The sequence below is a fragment of the Gossypium hirsutum genome, chromosome D05 (assembly GCF_007990345.1).
Source record: "Gossypium hirsutum isolate 1008001.06 chromosome D05, Gossypium_hirsutum_v2.1, whole genome shotgun sequence".
Taxonomy (NCBI): domain Eukaryota; kingdom Viridiplantae; phylum Streptophyta; class Magnoliopsida; order Malvales; family Malvaceae; genus Gossypium; species Gossypium hirsutum.
Genome location: NC_053441.1, coordinates 33607808 through 33613807, shown reverse-complemented (window position 1 = coordinate 33613807; position 6000 = coordinate 33607808).

Sequence of the window (6000 nt, the reverse complement as noted above, 5' to 3'; positions counted from 1 at the left end):
CGAACTGGACTTGTTTAATTGAGACTGCTTTGGGATACAACCTTAAACTCCAAACACATCAAACCTAACTCCACATTAATTAAGGAATCTTTAGCAAACAAACCATACAAAAAATAATTTCTTAGACTTTCTTCCCAAATTGTTGTAGCTCATCTCAAGGCTTATGTATGTACTTTTTTCTATCTGTTTTGGGACATCCTTGATATTCATTAATCTGGAACTACTGATTTTATGGCAGGCTAATTTTCATCCGTTAATGATTTTTCCTCTTAAAGCCCTAGCTAATGGAACAATAGCTAAAGGCAAACCTCCACATTCTTTTGCAACTTCCATAGCTACTTCGATAATTTCTGGAGAAGCACCATTAAGGTTTTCATTCATGTTGAACAAATTCCACGCTTCATCCTCATCCATAACATTCAGTTGAACCATATGGTCACATCTAATATATTTCTATGCTTTTTTTCCCTTGTTCTCAAAATCGCTTAAGAACCCTTATCATTTTAAACTAATGGAATACATATATATATTTCAAGTCCTCGTCTCCCTATTGATTCCATAGATTATCAAGAATTATGAGAAACTTCCCGACAATCAAACTACTCCACAGCTCTGTTGCTTTCCCTTATTTGGAAGTATTCTCAAAATTCAATGTTAAGTCTTCTGAAATATTCATTTGAATTCTTAGAGTGTTTGGAGTTCTGGACACCATGACCATTATAACTCGATCCAGTCCTTCGAAATCATGGTCGACTTCTCCGATTAAGTGATTTTGCCTACCCTACCCATTCCCAAGACTCTGATCTTTTTCACTTTATAATCCTTCCATGCCTCCATTTTCTCATTAAAAGAACACTTGAAGATTTGGAAGGTACTTTATCCTTAGATGCTAAGAACTCTAAGACAGGAATTTGGAAATGATGCCTAATTTTTTCAAATTTAGAGCTATTGATGAACGTCTTGATGGATAGTACCTCATCCTCTATAGTCTTACCTAGTCGATCCCTGCAACACAAATTAGGAAACCAACGTAAAAATTTCTTATTTTCTTCTACTCTATGTTCCAAAATCTGCACATTTTTAAGGCATTTGTTGCATTAGTCAGTCAGACCTCTACATATTTCTTCGATTACTTGAGTTTAGGTATGCCTTTTATCCACTTCAACAGCATTTTGCACTCGATCTTGTTCTCTGATAAAATTTTACGGTTAATCGCTGAGGTCTTACGAAAACGAAACAAGTGACTAAACACCATGTTCAATTGTCTTCACCAAGTAGTTTATTATCAATGTTCCAAGAGCATTAGAAGTATTAACGAGACAACAATCATTTGAATCAAATTAAAACTAAGTCTTGATTAATAAGGTAGACAATTTATAATGTAAATTGATCAACATGCGCATCAACAAATGCATCCTAAAATGACAAAATGGAAATACGAAAAATTATTTTAAAGAAATGGGAATGTCAACATCAACTCTATTAAGGAAAAACATGCATTATAATAAAATAATGGGGCAAATCAATGAACCATATTTAATTCAAATATTCCAAAAAAAGCAAATATTTGCATCATAATAAATACTTGGGCTGCAAAAAGAAATAAGAGAGAGATTATATCAAAGCCCAAAAGTAATGCTACTGCTGGAATGAGTAAGCTTATATGCTGGACCAGACTGTTCTCATGCTGCTGGGCTAACTGAAAAGATAGGGAGGAATTTCTAATCTTAAAACAACAATTCAAAAAAAAGACTTTTCTTTTTCTTTTTCCTTCTCCCTACTAACAAAGTAGAAATTGAGCGCCCCCGCAAACGATATGGTGACCATGGTTCATCACTTTGATGCGAGAGGTAATGGGTTTCAATGCAATTTTGAGGGTGTTGTTTGTAGGACCTTTAGGTGGTGAGAGTCATAGGTTGAAATGCTGGTGAAGAGCGCCGATTGATGTTGTAAATGGCAAAGGTAGTGGGCTATTGATTAGGTCGGTGAGGGTTCAAGGTTTAAACGACTTGAAGGTGTGAGAATAGTGGTGGTGCTAGAATTTGGAGATGAAGGTTGGAGTTAGTGAAGGTTGAGGGAAATGGTGATGGGTTTAGTAATGGGTGGAGCTTTGGAAAATGATGGTAATGAGGATGTGTTGATTTCTCCGTAAGGTAATCGGTGAATGGCTATGGTGATGGTGAGGGATGAGAGTTAAAGATGGTTTGGATGGTAAGGTCGTGACGGGTTTTAGGATTTGCAGCGAGTTGAAGATGAATGACTCACTCTTCTTCTTATTTTTTCTATGATTTTTCTGTGCTTTTTTTTAGAAGGAAAAAGTTAATTCATCCTTTCTCTGTATTGCAGGTGTGTGTTGGTCTGTACAGTTTGAGCCCTTATTAAGGTATTGATGGTTCATTATACAACCTCAATATTTTTAGTGTTTTATTTCCTTTTTATCTAATTAATGAATAAACTAAAAACGAATCGTTTCTTTTTAGGGAATAACTTACATAAGGACGATTTAGATGTTTTTAGGCACCAATAAAATTTTACCACGTCATCAAATTTTAAAGAAATTAAATTATTATTATTATACAGTCATCCATAGAGAAATTATTTTATGGACCCTTCCCACCACATTATTCATGGTATATTTTCAATTATTTAATGACATTTCAACTTCTTGTTATTGACACATGATTTTGAGAAAATTTTATCAAAAATTTTATGGACCCTCAACTCTGAATCTGGAATCTTGAATCCTAAACCCAAATTGTAGAACCCTAAACCCTAAACTCAAACCCCAAACCTATAACCTTAGACACTTGAACCTGTAACTTGATAACTGAACCCCGACCTAGTAACCCGTAATCCTAAACCCTTAAACCTTAAACTCGAATCTTAAACCCCGAATCCTTGACATTTAAACCTTAAACCTCAAACCCTAAACCTTAAATCATGAATCCAGAATTACACAAAAATTGCATAAAATTAATTACCAAAATTATGTTAGGGTAATATAATTACTAAAATTATGTGTTAATAACATATACGTTTGTTAATAAAACTGTAAAAACATTTCATAAAAATAAAAATTAAATTATGAAAAAATAGAAAATAATTCAATTTTATAAAAGAACAACAAACGTATTAAAATTTGTAAAAGAAGAACAGATGTTTGTTTATAATTTAAAAAAAAAATATTTTAAGTAATTTAACTAAATTTAACTTAAGTTGGAGAATATATTAGAAATAGATGAGTGTATAATAATACTTTGTTATCTTTAAAATTTAATGACATGGCACTTCGAACTAGACATGTTTAATTGAGACTACTTCAGGATACAACCTCAAGCCCCAAGCACATCGAACTAATAACTCCACATTAATTAAGGAATCTTTAGGAAATAAAACACACAACAAAAATAATTTATTCGACTTGCTCCCCAAATTGTTGTAGCTCATCTCAAGGCTCATGTATGCATATTTTTTTGTCTTGGGGCATCCTCGATATCCATTAATCTGGAACTACTGATTTTATGGTAGGCTAATTTCCATTCGTTAAGGGTTTTGCCTCTTAAAGCACTTGCTAATGGAACAATAGCTAAAGGAAAACCTTCACATTCTTTTGAAACTTCCATAGCTACTTCAATAATTTTCGGAGAAGCACCGTCGATGATTTCATTCATGTTGAACAAATTTCACGCTTCATCGTCATCCATAACATTCAGTTGAACCATATGTTCACATCTAATATATTTGCATACTTTTTGTTCCCTTGTTGTCAAAATTACTTTAGAACCCTTATCATTTTCAACTAATGGAATACCTATATTTTTCATGCCCTCGGCGCCCCATCGATTCCATAGATCATCGAGAATTATGAGAAACTTCTTAACAATAAATTTTTTCTTGACATTGGCACATGATTTGGATAAATTTTTATCTTAAACCACAAACCTTAAACCTTGAATTTAGAATCTCGAATCTTAAAAAAATATTAAACCCTAAACTCAAAACTATAACCTCAAACACTTAAACCTCGAAATCTTAAACCTCAAACTCGTAACCCTAAATCCAAAAACCTAAACCTTAAACCCCAAAACCCAAACCCTTAACCTCTAAACCTTAAATCCTAAGCCACGAGGTTCGCGGTTCAAGGTTCTGGATTAGGGTAAAATAATTACCAAAATTCTGTGTTATAAATTTCCCAAAAATTGTATAAAAATTGTACAAAAATAAAAAAATATTAACTTATGAAAAAAACAAAATGATTAAAATTTGTAAAAGAAGAAAAGACGTCTGTTTATAATTTAAAAATTAATTATTTTAAGTAATTTAACTAAATTTAAATTAAGTTGGAGAAGATATTAGATATAAATTAATGTATAGTAATACTTTGTTATCTTTAAAATTTAATGATGTAACACTATTTTATTGGTGCCTAAAAACTATACTTTTTGGGATGATACTAATATAATTTATTCTTTTCTTTTTAAATTATTTTCAAAAATCTAATTTACATTTCGCCCAATAATTTTTAACTTTTTTATGAAATAATATACTTAAAATTATTTTTCTACTGCTAGGATCGACTCGATTAAACAACAAGTAAAAAAATAGTTGAATAAATTAAGAAATTGAACACACAAATTAAACGTGAAAAAACTCCTCCAAAGAGGATAAAAAACTACGGGTAAAGATAATTTTACTATAATGGAAAAAGAACGAAGAGTACAGAAGATGGAAATAAAAACTAAACCTCGAAAACCTGAAAACAAAGAAACTTCAAAACATAAACACAAAATTCTCTAAATGTGATATAAGTTCTAATCTCTAATGGGTGGTTTTTCTAAGGTAGTAAAAGAACCTATTTATAGGCTAAATTAGTAGGTCAAATAAACTATGCTAATAAATGCTAAATATATTATACTAATAAATACTAAATCTTCTAGAAAGAAAATATATTTTGTTTAACTTGACTTGCAAGCAATCTCTTAGAATTTGGGTCACACAGCTCTAACAATCTCCATCTTGACATGAATTCTTACAATGCCATCTTTGCCAAAGCCCGCCACGGCCTATCTTGAACTATGCAGGAAATTAACTGAGTCAAATCTATGCTTAAAAGCTGGAAGACTTCTAGCCTTCAACTTGTGCACTACCAAATCAAAGCTAACCCGGGTCTGATTTTCACGAACACAATGCCCTAACTTTTCAAAACCTTCATCCAAAAGAGAACCTCTCTTCAATGGAACGATCATACCTTTTTCCCTCCTATGACTAAGTTTCCTCCACTCCAAACGAGTTGACTTCGACTCCGTAATGGATGAGAAATGTCTGATTTCACCGGCACTATAGAACCTTCCAGAATATAAAGACTCTCGATTCTTTTACCTTTTAATAAAACAAGAGCTCCACGAGATACTTTAATGTCGATCTTCATTGTCAATATGAACCTCAATGCTCTTTAAATCATTTAAAAGAGTAATGAATTTACTGATGTGATCTCTAAGAAGCTCACCTTCGTTCATGCGAAACGTAAATAGAAGTTGTTTTAACACTAAATGGTTAGCCAGAGACTTAGTCGTATAAGGAGTTTCTAACCTTTTTCACAAGGCAATGAGGTCTTCTCCATCAATACCCTGCAGTACCGTATATGCGAGGCACAATTGCATTGCAGACAAGGCCTTTTCATCAAGTTTTTCCCATTCTGTTTGATTTAGATTTTCATGCTTTTTTTCCAGTAACAACCTTTTTCATGCCGGTTTGAACTAGAATTGCCATCATCCGAACTTGCCACAGATTGAAATTTGTCTCACAATCGAACTTCTTAATTTCAAACCTTGTTGCTGTCATTTCTGAACGAGCTAATCTATAAAAACTGAACTAGCTTTGATACCACTTGCTAGGGTCGACCCAATTAAGCAACAAGTAAAAAAATAGCGAAATAAATTGAGAAACTAAACACACAAATTTAACGTGGAAAAACCCTTCAAAGAGGATAAAAAAACCATG